Source organism: Kogia breviceps, chromosome 2, assembly GCF_026419965.1.
Source record: "Kogia breviceps isolate mKogBre1 chromosome 2, mKogBre1 haplotype 1, whole genome shotgun sequence".
NCBI classification, from domain to species: Eukaryota; Metazoa; Chordata; class Mammalia; order Artiodactyla; family Physeteridae; genus Kogia; species Kogia breviceps.
In genome coordinates this window covers 84,649,191-84,663,332 of record NC_081311.1, presented here as the reverse complement: position 1 = coordinate 84,663,332, position 14,142 = coordinate 84,649,191, and the positions used below count along the sequence as shown (strand labels likewise).

Below are 14,142 nucleotides of genomic sequence, written 5' to 3'. Positions count from 1 at the left end.
CTTAATCCCCCTCCTTTAAGCTCTAAGCCTGGGCTCCAAAGAATATTGTAGGGAAAGTTAAATAGTCACTCAGATTGGAGAAACCTGGCAGACACCCCCTCAGCCACGTGCCCTCACATCAGCAGGGGTGTCATGCGGGTCCTCTCATGTGATATGAGGAGACGGGCACTTTGCCTCTTAGTATTCTTTCCAAAAACCCAGAATCCCAGTCTGATCATGAGGAAAACAGCAGGAAAACCCAAATTGAGAGACCTTCTACCAAATACCGGACCGGAACTCCTCAAAACTGTCAAAGTCACGAAAAACAAGATAAGACTGAGAAACTCTCACAGACCAGAGAGGCGAACATGATAACCTAGTGCAACGTGGTGTCCCTGGGGTCCTGGAGCAGAAAGAGGGCAGCAACGGGAGAACAGGAGAAACCCAAAGAAAGCCCGGAGCGTAGCTGATAGCATTGCTCCAAGGCTGGTTCCCAAGAGTAACAGCTCTCCCGGTTAACAGAAGGTGTAACAGTGGGGCAACTGGGGGTGTGATGCATGGGGTTCTACGTTCTCCCATGGCAACTTTTCTGCAAATCTAAACATTTTCCAAAATAAAAGTTTATTTCTGAAAAAAATCTCTGATTGAGGTTTTAAATAATATATCCTTAATGCATTCAACAAACACATATATTGCACTTACCCCATTCAGGACACTGTTCTCAGGGCAGCAGAAATATCAACTCCTCCCCCCTCTGACAGAGTGGTGACCATGGTGGCCCCAGCCGGCAGGCAGAGGGCAGAGGACACAAGAAGGTCCGCGGCCTGGGTGCTGCAAGCCGGGGGACCAGAGCTCCTCCCCGAGGGTGCAAGTTCCACCAGCACTGCCACAGCCAAGAGGGCCTTCAGGAGCCCATGTCCTGATCTTGGAATGGAAGGGCAGGCAGGACACCAGGGCTGGGGCAGAGAGAGCCCCTTGTTTACAGAGAGAGCCCCTTGTTTACAGAGAGAGCCCCTTGTTTACAGATGCAGAAGATAAGGCCCCAGAGGCACTGAGTCATGAAGGACTGTCCCCAGGGAGCGAGTGGGGAGAGCTCAGATGCCCTGGGGGCTATGTCCACCTCTGCAGAGGAGGGTACCCAGTGCGAGGTAGGACCTCTGTCCCCAGGAAGTGGGGCACCCAGCGCTGTGAGAGCACAGGTGAGATGGGCCTGCCAGGCTGCCCGCCTGGGAGGAGCTCCCTGTGAGGAAAGGCTGCAGCCCTTACGCCGAGTCGCCCACTGGGAAGGGGGTCTGGACGAGCGGTCAGGCAAGGGGTCAGGGTGTGGCGCCCTCCGCTTGGCCTGGCTTCTCCTGCAGCCCCTGCCTCAGGCCCGGCCTCTTGCATCAGCCCCTCACCTGTGCACTCAGACCAGGGTCAGGAGTGACGGTGAGGCCCCAGAGCCCACGGAGAATTCTGATAAGGCTTCTACGAGCCAGGCAAACGGAACTGAGTCAACGTCTGAAGACGTTACTAGGAGCTGCCAGTCTATGTTATGGCTGCTTTTAAACATTTTGTTCGTGGATGTGATAAAATCAGATCTCTGAGAGTTTTAAGCCCAAGCCCCCCGCACGCTGCATCTCTCTTCAGCCTTTGCTTAAACAATTCATTCTCTGCAGTTCAGTAAGCTGAAGAAGCCTGGGAGTAACGTTTGAAACAAAGGTTAATGAAGTTCTTTACCTGGAAAAAATTAATTAATAATAATACTAGTCCAATCAAACCAGACCTGCTCACTAGTCCCGGCCTTGGCTCTGAGCCTCCGAGGTGGAGGGCAGGCGCCGAAGGCAGAGAGCGAGGGGCCTGTCACTCCCGTCCCCTCGGTGACAAAGCTGCACAGCTTCTCCCCTTTCAGTCATTGTCAAATAGTGTCTGGGCATTCCTCCTCCCTGGGGGGTCGGGGGGCTCTGTGCCCTGGACCGGGACCCCCCCCCACCTCCAGGGCAGTGTGGACCCAATTCCCAAAATTAACCCTCCCTGTAGAATCGTGGCGTTAATCGCGAAGCTCCCTAGTTCAGCCATGAACTAGGTTATAGAACAGAAAGGAGCCCCAGGGCTCGGGGGTGAGGGAAGGTGCAGGAGGGGACTTGCAGGCATCGTGGGCCCAAGGGCAGCTGGAAGGGCGGCAAGGAAAGGCAGTGAGGCGGCACCTTTCCACTTTGCCCGCGGGAGCTGGTGGGCCTGCCATCTCCAGCAGGCCAGAGGACCCCCAAACATAGTTCAAGTTCAGGAGCAAGTTCCCTTCACAGACTGGCTTGGGGCCCACCCTCTGAGGCTCACCCAGGGCCGCAGGACTCCTGGGACCTAATAATACAAACAAATCAGAATGCAGGCTGTGGGCCCTGACCATGCAAGGACAGGGGGAAAGCTGACGTCCCAGCCCGGCCCGCTGGCCTTGCCCTAAAGCAGCAGCGTGTCCAGCCCCGGAGCCAGGGCCCTGGCTGTGCCAGCAGCCCCTATATCCAGAGAATGAGCGTGCTGGGGGGAATGGCAGGCATGCGGCCCAGCTGTCACTGTGAGCCCGGCCCAGGAAGGCTGCTCTCCCCCCACACTCCCTTCTTTCTGTCCCCAGGCTGCAGTCCAGACCCAGCGCTGGGAGCTCAGTCTGGATGATAATGAACCCGTGAGACGGCAAACCAGGTGCATAGCGCCAGGGGAGGCCACTTAGAAGAGAGAAAAATAAAACACCTGCGAAGGGAGGTGGCGGGCTTTGTCCTCAATGCAGATTCTGACCGAGGGGACAGGGGAGGGTCGTATCCCCTTGGTCTTTCCCCAGGAAGGTGCCTGACTCCGTGTTTCCAGGGCTGCCAAGGGCTCGCCCACCATCCCCACCCCCCTGCCATGTCATTGCCCCGGGCATGCCGGGATGCGGGGGCGGGGAGGGGGGGGAAATAACCAGCTTCCTGACGCAACAGCAGCCTGGGACTTTGTAATCACATCTCAGCCTTATCTTTCCAATCTGCAAAACGGGAAAACTTCTAGCTTCCTCTGGGGCCAGCTGCTCCTTAGCACGGGGCACGGGGGCGGGGAGACCCCCGACCCCAGGTCACAACAGGCAGAGAGTCGCTGCTGGACCAGCGGCCCCACGAAGCCCCCGTGGGAGGAACGACGTGGCTTTGGTGGCCACTTTATTGGGGAGCTTGGCCACCGCCCTCAAGGAGCACCTGAGATTAACGAGACCCAGGCCTGACACCTGAAGCCCTGGGAGAGGGTCCCAGCAGCTCAAGGCCCGGCTGCCTTTCCCCTGGGGCCACGCCTTGCCCACTGCCCAGGTCCACAGACAGGCCAAGCATTCCAGATACCCGCCAGGAAGACGGGACACACAGTGTGAGGGGCGCTGGGCGCCTGGTGCTCAGAGACGTGGGGAAAGGGGGGTGCGGGGCAGGGCGGAGAGGACGCCTGTGCATCAGACTGGGCCGCCCCGTGTGCGTCCCTCACGGGGTCTGGACGCCCTTGTCTCCCCCTCGGGGCCCACCACGCGGCTCTTGACTTTGAAGTTTGAGTGTAAAGCTGAGCTTACTCACCCAGGGAGAAAGGGGAAAAAACCCACTGGCCACTTGTCGCTGTCCCTCTGCTTCCTTCTAGGGTCAGATGGAGTGAGTGAAGGGGAAGACAGCTGCCTGCTCCGGAGTCCCCAAAAGGAGAGGCTGTGCCAGTGGTGGGGTGCCTGCTCCGTGGGGCTCTGAGCCGCATGGGGTCAGGCTCAGCCTGCCCGCCCCAGCCTGCGAGCACAGGCAGGTCAGGGCCCTGGGCCACCAGGCTCTCGCTCGGAATGTCAGAGGACAGACCGGAGAGACCCATGGCTTTCCTCCACCAGGCCCGGGAGCCGGGGGTCCGCGGTGGGGGAGGGGAGGGCAGCACCCAGCCCTCAGCGCACGCTGCTCCCAGCCCATCCCCTTGCTCCCAGCAAGGAAGGTCAGGGTCAACCCCGACTCCCTCCTCTGCGAATCTAAATCCCCCGGATGGACACAGTTAACATTCACCCTGCGAGGCAAACAAGGTGAATTCGGGAGCGGGGACCCAACATCGGCCTCTGATTCCATGCGCCAAACAACCAAGTGGTCGAAGGTACAGCAGCAGCTCAGAGCAGCAAGGTTCTCTTGGAGATGATCTTGTTCTACATGCGGGCTGAGACCCAGAGGAGCCAAAGGCACGTGGCAGAGCACCTCTGGCCCTTGACCCCTGCCGGTGACCTCAGGGAGGCTCCGGCACCCTTCACAGACCAAGGGAGGGGGTGTATGCCGAGCTCTGTTCAAGACACAGCGAGAGGAAGAAGCAGCCCCGCTCTCGGCACTGCGGACACGAGTACCGAGCGCCTGAGCTCCTCCAGCCCCGCAGGGCTGGGCTCGCTACCCGCTCGCACAGGCGGGAGTTCGGCGCAGGGACGCCGAGGGTCTGCAGGACGCGGCACCGCGGGAAGCAGGCGGCTCCTCCGGCACCTGACTGCCCCGCCCAGGCTCCGGCCCCGGGCTCTGAACCTCTGCTACCCGCCCGGTCGCGCGTCGCCGGGCCCATCGCGCCGCGGGGTGGCGCGTTTCACTGCCTATTGGCACAGCTTCCAGCCCCCCCGCAGCCACCCACGCCTTGCGCTCGCTGCCGAAGCCAGGATGTTGTCCTGGTGACTCCCGGCTCCGTCCCCAGAGCCCTGACAGCCTGGCAGCTGTCACGCCCCGGGCACAGCAGCCCAGGGGAAAGGCGAAGATCTCCTCGCAAGAGAGACGGTGCGCTTCATAATTCCTGCTGAGACGACACGCTTCCCCCGCCCTCGCCTGCCGTCCGAGTCCCTCCGCCACTGGGAGGCCGATTCAAGCAGCCAGCTGACAGCCGCGCTGATGTAAAAATAGAGGTAGGCGGTGGGGGCTGGCACCCGGCTCCCCGTGTGACCGGAAGGCCGGCAGACAGCTGCGCCTCCTCCCCTCCCCCTCCCTTCCCCTCTCCCTCCCCCTCCTCCTCTTCCCAGCCCTTTCCCTCCTCCCCTCCCCCTCCCCCTCCTCCTCTCCCCAGCCCTCCCCTCCCCCTCCTCCCCTCTCCATCCCATCCCTTCCCCTACCCCTACCCCTCTTCCCCTCCCCTCCCCTCCTCCTCCTCCCCAGCCCTTCCCCTCAGATGGGAGGGAAATAGCACAAACATTCATTCTCCTGTGGTTTTTCTGGATTTTCTATAGAGAACATTCCAGTACCCAGCCAGGTCCAAGGTGGGAATGGAATGAGAGAAAGTGAGAAGCTGCAGCCCATGTCACACTCCCGCCTCAGAGCCCAGGCTGCACCCCATCAGGGCCAGGACTGCCCTGCCCCCCTCCTGCCTGGGACCACCAATCTGCCTGGTTGCCACACCAGCCGCAGCAGCTCCCAAGCTCCGGTGCCCATTTCACTGAGCATCTGCAGGTGAGTCAGAGACCCGAGAGGCGTCCTGGAACCCCCTCCTGCCCCAGCAAGGCAGCTTCACTCTCTGTCTCTCTGCTTAGAACAGTTCCATGGCTTTACGCCGCTCTTAAAATAAAAAATGTATATACACTCAGCGGTGGAGGGTCTTCAGGCTGGGTCTGCCTCGCCCTGCATCCTCTCTGCCCACCACCCTCCCCCACCCCCACCACACCACACCCACCTTTCTGCAGGCCATGAACCTCTAGCCTCCCCACTTCACCTGCTGCTGCCTACTCACCTTCAAAGTACCTCGACCACCCTGGCTCAGGAGGCCAACCCCCTTAGCTTCTTCTGTACTGTCACACCCCACGCCTCTCTTGCAGCCCATGCTAAATGGACAGGCTTGCATTGTTGTTTGATGAATTCTGTTTCCCATTCTGCACTGAGGGCTCCCTGAGGCTGAGACCTGGACTCTTCAGCTGGCCTCTTTGTCTCCCAGCACGGTGCCTGCACATAGTAGGTGCCCAGTAAAAGTTTGAGTAGATCAGCAAACTTATAGCTGCAGGTGTGCCAACGAGCAGGGTAAGAGTGGAGTGACAGAGTTCTGGGTGCTTTTGGAAAATGAGCTAAAGGATAATCAAGACTAGGGACTTCCCTGGTGGTGCAGTGCTTAAGAAGCCACCTGCCAGTGCAGGAGACACGGCCTCGATCCCTGGTCCAAGAAGATCCCACATGCCGCAGAGCAACTAAGCCTGTGTGCCACAACTACTGAGCCAGTGCTCTGGAGTCCACGAGCCACAACTACTGAAGCCCGCGCCCTAGAGCCCGTGCTCCGCAACAAGAGAAGCCACAGCAACGAGAAGCCGGCGCACCGCAACGAAGAGTAGCCCCGCTCGCCACAACTGGAGAAAGCCGGTGTGCAGCAACGAAGACTCAATGCGGCCAAAAAAACCCTACACACTCCCAACACAAGGGGTCCAGGTTCGATCCCTGGTCAGGGAATTAGATCCCACATGCATGCCGCAACTGACTTCGCATGCCGTGACTAAGGAGGTCCGCGAGCCTCAACTAAGACCCGGTGCAACCAGGTAAATAAATAAATATTTTTTTAAAAATAATAATAATCAAGACTAGATGTTGGATGTCTTGGCTTCTCCAGCTGAGGGAAGGTCGGCCCCACACCTGCGTCCTTGGATAACCAGGAAGACGCTGGAGAAGAAGGACACCTCCCTGGCTGTGAACCACAGCCCTGTGTTCTCCTGCGGCTGAGAACAAGTCCGTTTGCTTCAAATAGCCCGGATTGCCCTTTGGGAAAAATATGACCACCCAGTGCACGGCTGGGACTGGGGTGCAGCAAGGGAAGTGCCCAGGGGCGCAGAGACTTGAGCAAGGGCTGTTTGTGAGGGCTCCACCCTGTCCAGGCCGGACCACTGCGCTAGCTCTCATGTTAGTAAGAGGCGCCGTGTCATTTCAGAGGTGCTGAGATCCCCAGCTTTCAGATTCCTGGCCTCCACCGCCGGGGCAGCGTAGGAAGAAATCACTACACAGCCTCTCCCAGGGGAGGCTCTGGGCGTCCCTGGTGAGCCCAGCGCGCGGGCCTCCAGGAGCCTGGTTCTCCACCGGCCTGCCCTGCACCGGCACCAGAGGCCGGAGACGAAACTCAGAGGAAAACCTAGATTCCAGAGACCGTTCCAAAGACAGAGGGTTAGCAGAGTAGGCTTCCTTTGTAAGCATTTGCTGGAGAAGTTCCGGTGCGGTCTAGTTATTCCGGCGTAGCTGGGTAAATGTGCGCTGATGAATGGGCCGGCGGGAGGGGGAGGGGAGGCGGAACTGGGCACTCTGGCTTAGGAAGCGCAAAGTGTAAACAGAGCCTCTCAGAGCTCCCAAGGGAACCTGCGTGTGGAGAAACTCTTTATAGCCCTGGAGTCTCCCCTTCTCTTTGCTCATCCCCTTGTCCTGCATCTGAGGGGCTTTCCAACAGCCTCCCCTTCCTCTCCCAGGGGTCCTGAGCGGGAGGAGGGGGGGATCACAGACTGTCAGAGGAACGGGCACCCCCTAGAGCAGGGCTTCCCCCTCCTGTTAGCGATGGAAACCAACGTCCTCCGCTGAGCCACGGCGGGAACCCAGAGATGCTCTGCCCGGTGCCAGCTGCCGAGCCCACTCAGGATGCCTGTGGGACTCAGACGGGAGGAATGAAAGGAGCAGTTGAGTCCTTTCAGCGGGGGCCACCTCGGGATCGTGCTTGACACAGCCTTTCTCCGACCCCTGTCTCCACGTCTCCACCTCCCACCCCCCACGTGGCTGCAAATGGATCTGCCCAAACGGCTGCTGGAAATACCATTCAGGGCTGAGGGCCTAGAGGGGCCTTTTCTTCTCTGTTTATTTATTTTTTTCATTTTTCACTTAAGTATTTTTAATATTAGCAGAACACTTATATCTTGAAAATAATAAAGTTGAAAAGAATAGTGAAGTATAAAAAAGGCAGAAAACATCACCTATCATCCCCCCATAAAGAAACCATCGTGGTGATTTATCACTTTGACTGAGTTGCTTTGTTCTTTTGCCCTTCATTTTTTCCCTGGTCCAATGGGTGCCTGCTGACAACAGGGCACATTAACATTGGGCTGAAGGGCTCCAGGCAGCTCTGTCTCCCAGCTGGTGCCCTGTTATCCTGGGGAATTTTCAGACCCAGTGTATTTTTAGGCCCAGGGAAAATATAACAGCTTTAAAATAAGGCAACAGAATTTGGGGCAAAATTCCTTAAGCCCATGTGTGAGACTTGAGCTATGTTTCAAGGGTGGCTAAAGCCAGGCCTGCCCCGTGAAAGATGTTGAGTTCTATTTTTAGGGAATATGACAGGCTGAGTTCTTGGAACAATATTCCTGTGGAAAACAACTAAAAAGCCAGATCAAGTATTTTGAACATCTTACAAGCACCGAAGAGTTGACAAGATAGTAAAGAATTACCAGGCCAAAATCTGAGGGGAACCAGCAGGACAGTGATTCTAGAAACAGCTCTTGCCCTGAGAATGTTTGTTTATCTCTCTTACCTTGCACTTGGGGTTTAACAGCTTTGCAAAGCTTGATGCCTCCCTCGTGAAGCTGGAACACTGAGGGTTACACCACGGGAAAGCATGAAGGAGTGAGCCAGGGGTAAGCCCTGCCCCACACCGACACTCGAGGATCAGACAGGCCAGTGGCCCTGGTACCAAGTGCATGGTAGTGGCGTGGGGTGCAGATTCCTGGGAAATTGTAAACTCAGGCTGAGTTCTCACAAGTATTTGCAGCCCACCTCATCTGGGAGGACCAAGAGACCTCAGGCTGTGGATTTAGTTTACCATCATCTCAGATTAGTGGTATCCGAGGAGATCCCTGGCAGAAGCAAATACAAGTCATTTCCTGAGAGAGTCACCTTTATTCTGGGTTTCCAAGTGTCCCAGAAATAATTCTTCAAAGACAGTGAACGTGACACTGTCAATACACATGGAAAAAGGTAGTGTGAGTATGAACCAGAACAATAGGTAATAGAAAGAAACTCCAAGACTTCAGCCACTAGGATTATTAGATTCATATTATTAAAAAAACTGTGCTTGCTCTATTAAAGAAGAGACAAGCTAACGAATATCCACAGGAAGCAGAAAACTATAAAAATATGATCTAGTTTGGGCTTCCCTGGTGGCGCAGTGGTTGAGGGTCCGCCTGCCGATGCGGGGGACGCGGGTTCGTGCCCCGGTCCGGGAGGATCCCACGTGCCGCGGAGCGGCTGGGCCCGTGAGCCATGGCTGCTGGGCCTGCGCGTCCGGAGCCCGTGCTCCGCAATGGGAGAGGCCGCAGCGGTGAGAGGCCCGCGTACCGCAAAAAAAAAAAAAAAAAAAATATGATCTAGTTAATCTGAAAATAAAATAATTTCTAAAATTTTCTAAAAGTTAAAAATTCAATACCAGAAATTTAAAACTGAGCAGAAGGATTAAGTAAGTTGAAGGGAGAATTAGTAAATTGGAAGATCAATTGGAGGAAATTACCCACAATGCAATTCAGATAAAGCCCCTAAAATGAAAAATACAAAAAAAAATTTTTTTAATTTAAAAATTAAAAAAAAACTTTTTAAATGTAGAGGGTATCAGAAGTTCTGACATCTTATTTTTTGCCTGCAATTTTTTCTTTTGATTAAAATGTATACAAAATGAAATGCACAACTCTTTTTTTTTTTTTTACGGTTATGGTGAAGGTTTAATGAAGTGACATTACAAGAGTCACCAATGAATAGTGGCTAATATGACTAATCCTTGCCAAATATCATCCCTTCTAGATCTGAAACTCTCTCCACTCTTAGTCACTGTCCTGTGTCAGGTCTTATGGGCACAGAGCCCCGAACTATTGACAGTCCCTTCCCTGCCATGTTACCACCATCTGCCCACTGGGATGGCATTTTTCAGTAGCACTTCTGCCCACATCCCTCCCCTGCTTTCTGACACTCTCTGCTGGCTCCCTACTGCCCTCAGAAGCTACTTATATTGGCATTCAGGGCCCTTCACGGAATCGATCCTAACTTTGCCTCCTCATCATGTCCCTCGACTCACTCTGTTCCAACCAGATGAACTGATCCCGGGCCTTCAATGGTTTGCACTGTCCCACCTCCCTGTCTCTGCCTGTTCAGAGGCCCTTTCCTCCCTGAAGGCCAACTTCTGAACACCTGATTGGGAAGCCCAGGACACGGAGCCCGCCTCTCCTCTGGGCTCCCCAGCCAGTGTGGGTACTGTGTGTTCATTTCGCTCACTGGCTGTGTATCTTTGGTCAAGAGAATTAACCTCTCTGTGTTCCGATTCACGGAGACAACACATATCCAACTATAAAAAGTCCTTAAAAACAGTGCCTGGCCCTCCCTAAATTGTAGAAAATGTTAGACATTATTTTTATAAAAGAAAATAAAATCCTTGTCGGAGCCTCCCACCCTGCCTAAATTCAACTCCTTCGGCCGGTGGTTGATGCCCTGACCCGAGCTGGGCCTCGCCACTTCACCTTCCCTCCTTTTCGGTGCTTTCCTGCCTGAACTCTGCTGTTCGCTGACTGGGCCAGGCCCCGTCACCATTCTACCCTTTGCACCTGCTGGGCCCTCTGTCTGGAATTGCCTCCTACCACACTTCTCCATGTGGGAAATCTCACATCCCCAGCTCTGGCCCTGCAGAGCTCCCTAAGGCTACCTCCTGCCCCTGCTTCTCAGGATGGTGCTCCAGGACTGCTGGGCCACCTCTGGGTCCCCATGTGCTCCACCACGGCTCTGATCCTACTCTCCTACACTTGGGAGTTGGTGTCCGGAGAGAAGGGACTGGTCTTACTGGATATGAAGCTTCCAAACTAGCCTGGAGCCCATGAAGGAGGCCCAGCTCCTCCCAAGGCCTCTCTCTGGAGCACCAGCACGCAGAAGGCAGGGGCGCACTGCCCTCCACTCCTCCCCCACCAAGGTGCCAACAGGCCTTGGTATTATGAGCATAAACGCAAGTCTCGTCTTTTCTCTCCTCTTCTGTCTAGAACGTCAAAAAAGAAAGACCTCCAGGGATCTTCTAGCCCAAATGCTTCATTTTACAGATGGGGAAACTGAAGCCAAGGACTTGCTGGAAGTCACAACCAGAGATGGCACCAGGAGGGATCGCCACGTCTCTGGCAGGCCTCTCTTAGGGCACCCGAGCTCAGGTCAGCCTTCCCTACCTGAAGCAGTCTGCGTGCCAGTCAGCATTCAGGGCCTGGAGGTACTGGCCATCATAGATCCTCTGGCCACAGCTTGCACACACGGGCAACTCGCTTCCTTCCTCTCCCTTACGTTCTTCCCTCCAGGTGCAACAAAGTAGCGTCAACCTCATGCACTCGGCGGGGGGCGGGGCCCGGCGGGGCTGGGGCTGGGGCTGGGGGCGGCCGGGGCCCCGCATGCTCGCCCGCAGTCGCCGCCGCCGCCGCCGCCGGCGGCCCGGGAGGCGGGGGCGGAGAGCGCGGGCCGGGCCGGGATGGGCTCGGGGCTCGCGGCGCCGCCGCCGCCTCTCAAACACCGGCTCCGGCTCCGGCACCGGCTCCGCGCTGCGGCAGGCCTGGGGAGCAAGCGGAGGGGCGGGCCCTGCACAACTCTTAATTGTACAGTCACTGAATCTGACCTTTGTAACCCAATCCTTTATCAAGATACAGAACATTTCCATAATTCCAAAAAGTTCCCTCATGCCACTTCTCAACATCCATCCCACTCCCAGAGACAACCATTGTTCTGATTTTTTTCTATACCATAGACTAGTTTTGCCTGTTCTAGAATATCATATAAATAGAATCTTACTGTATACACGTGTAAATTTTCTTTCACTCTGGGTATTCTTGAGATCCATTATGCTGTATGTGCATTTGCAGACGTTCCTCTTTATTGCTGAATTGTATTCCATTATACAGCTGTACACAGTTTGTTTATCCATTTTTCTGTTGATGGACATCTGACCTGTTTCCAGTTTTTACTATTGTCAACAAAGCTGCTATCAGAATTCTTGTATAAGTCCTTTTGTGACTATGTCTTTAATCTTAGTGGGTGAATTCCTAGGAATAAAATTAGCAGGTATGAGGGCTTCCCTGGTGGCGCAGTGGTTGAGAGTCCGCCTGCCGATGCAGGGGACACGGGTTCGTGCCCTGGTCCGGGAGGATCCCACGTGCCGCGGAGCAGCTGGGCCCGTGAGCCATGGCCGCTGTGCCTGCGCATCCGGAGCCTGTGCTCCGCAACGGGAGAGGCCACAGCAGTGAGAGGCCCGCGTACCGCTAAAAAAAAAAAAAATTATCAGGTATTAGAGCAGGTGTATGTTTAGTTTCATAGGAAACTGCCAAATGTTTTCCAAAGTGGTTGTACCATTTTACATTCCCACTCAGAGTATGAAAGTTCCAGTTGTTCCACATACTTGCCAATATTTGGTGTCAATCTTTTTAATTTTAGCCATAATAGTGGGTATATAATAGTATAAGATTGTTCTTTTATTTTGCATCTATCTGATGACTAAAAACATTGAGCACTTTTTCATGTGCTTATCGTTTTTTTCGATTGTGGTTAAAAAATACATAACATTAAATTTAGCATTTTAAACATCTGTAAGTTCTATTGCATTATGTATATTTACATTGTTGTGCAACCATCACCACCATCCATCCACAGAAACTTTTCATCTCCCCAAACTGAAATTCAGTTCCCATTAAAAGCTAATTCCCCATTCCCACCTCCCCCCAAGCCCCTGACAATCACCCTTCTACTTTTTCACTATGAATTTGACTCCTCTGAGTACTTCATATATGTGGAATCATACAGTATTTGTCCTTTTGTGACTGGCTTATTTCACTTAATATAATGTCTTCAGACTCATCCATGTTGTAGCATGGGTCAGAATCTCCTTCCTTTTTAAGAGTGAATAATATTCCATTGTACATATACACCATATTTTATCTATTCCTCCATTAATGGACACTTGGGCTGCTTCCACCTTTTCCCTATTGGGATAATCCTGCTATGAACATGGGTGTGCAAATACCTCTCTGAGTCCCTGCTTTTATTTCTTTGGGTATATACTCAGAAGTAGAATTGCCACATCATATGATAATTCTATTTTTTAGGAATTGCTATAACATTTTTCCATAGCGGCTATACCACTTTACATTCTCACCAGCAATGCACAAGCGTTCCAGTTTCTCCATACTCTTGCCAATACTTGTTATCTTGTTCTGTTTTTTTGTTTGTTTGTTCTTGACAACAGCCATTGATTACATTGAGTATGATTGTATGCTTATTTTATTGGCCATTTATATATTCTTTTGTGAAGTGTCTGTTCAAAATATTTTGCCCATTTTATTGCATTTTTGTCTGTTATTGAATTGTATAGGTTATTTTCATACAGTCTGGATACCAACCCTTTGTCAGATACATGTTTTGCAAATATTTTCTCTCAGTATGTGGCCTGATTATTCATTTTATTAGTGCTGTTCTTTGATGAGCAACTATTTTAAACTTGGTGAAGCCCAATTTGTCAATTCCTCAGAATGAGAGGAGAGAAAAAATAGGATTGAAGGCAACGTTTGAAGAAACAAGGGCTGATAATTTCCCAAACCTGTTGAAAGACAGTAATCCACATATTCAAAAGCTTGTAAATCCCAAATGAGATAAGTAAAAAGAAACCTACAATTCGGTATGACATAGAGAAACTGCAGAATATCAAAGACAAAGAGAAAAAAAAATTTTAAGCTGAAATGTGGGGAAATGGAAATGCAGATTTCCTCAAAGGAGGACTAGACTGACTGCTGACTTTTCAACAGCAACAATAGCACTTAGAGGGCAGAGAAATGCCATCTTCAATATGCCAAAAGAGGGGCTTCCCTGGTGGTGCAGTGGTTGAGAGTCTGCCTGCCGATGCAGGGGACACGGGTTTGTGCCCCAGTCTGGGAAGATCCCACATGCTGTGGAGTGGCTGGTCCCGTGAGCCATGGCCACTGAGCCTGCATGCCCGGAGCCTGTGCTCCGCAACGGGAGAGACCACAGTGGTGAGAAGCCCGCGTACCGCAAAAAAAAAAAAAAAAGAAAAAAAGAAAATGCCAAAAGAAATAACTGTTATCCAGGAATTCTTTATGAGAAAAAAGTGTCTTTCAAGAATGAGGGAGAAATAAGTACATAAGCAAACAAAAATGAAAAGATTTTGCAATCAACACACTATCACGAAAGGAAATTCTAAAGACTGTGCTTCAGGCATAAGGGAATAATCTCC

At 53.1% G+C, this 14,142-nt stretch overlaps 2 long non-coding RNA genes across 2 annotated transcripts in view; one reads left to right on the top strand and one right to left on the bottom strand.

Moving 5' to 3' along the window:
* LOC131750871 (uncharacterized) overlaps positions 1-4,853 on the bottom strand; it is a 29,945-nt gene extending 25,092 nt beyond the window's left edge. Inside the window, exon 1 of the long non-coding RNA XR_010839039.1 lies at positions 3,540-4,853. This is a non-coding gene — a long non-coding RNA (uncharacterized lncRNA). The remainder of the gene's footprint in view (positions 1-3,539) is intronic.
* On the top strand, positions 2,936-11,271 carry LOC131750870 (uncharacterized). The gene is made up of 3 exons (XR_010839038.1): positions 2,936-4,861; positions 5,180-5,399; positions 10,907-11,271. It is a non-coding gene; the product is annotated as an uncharacterized lncRNA (long non-coding RNA).
* The last annotated feature ends 2,871 nt before the right edge of the window (positions 11,272-14,142 follow it).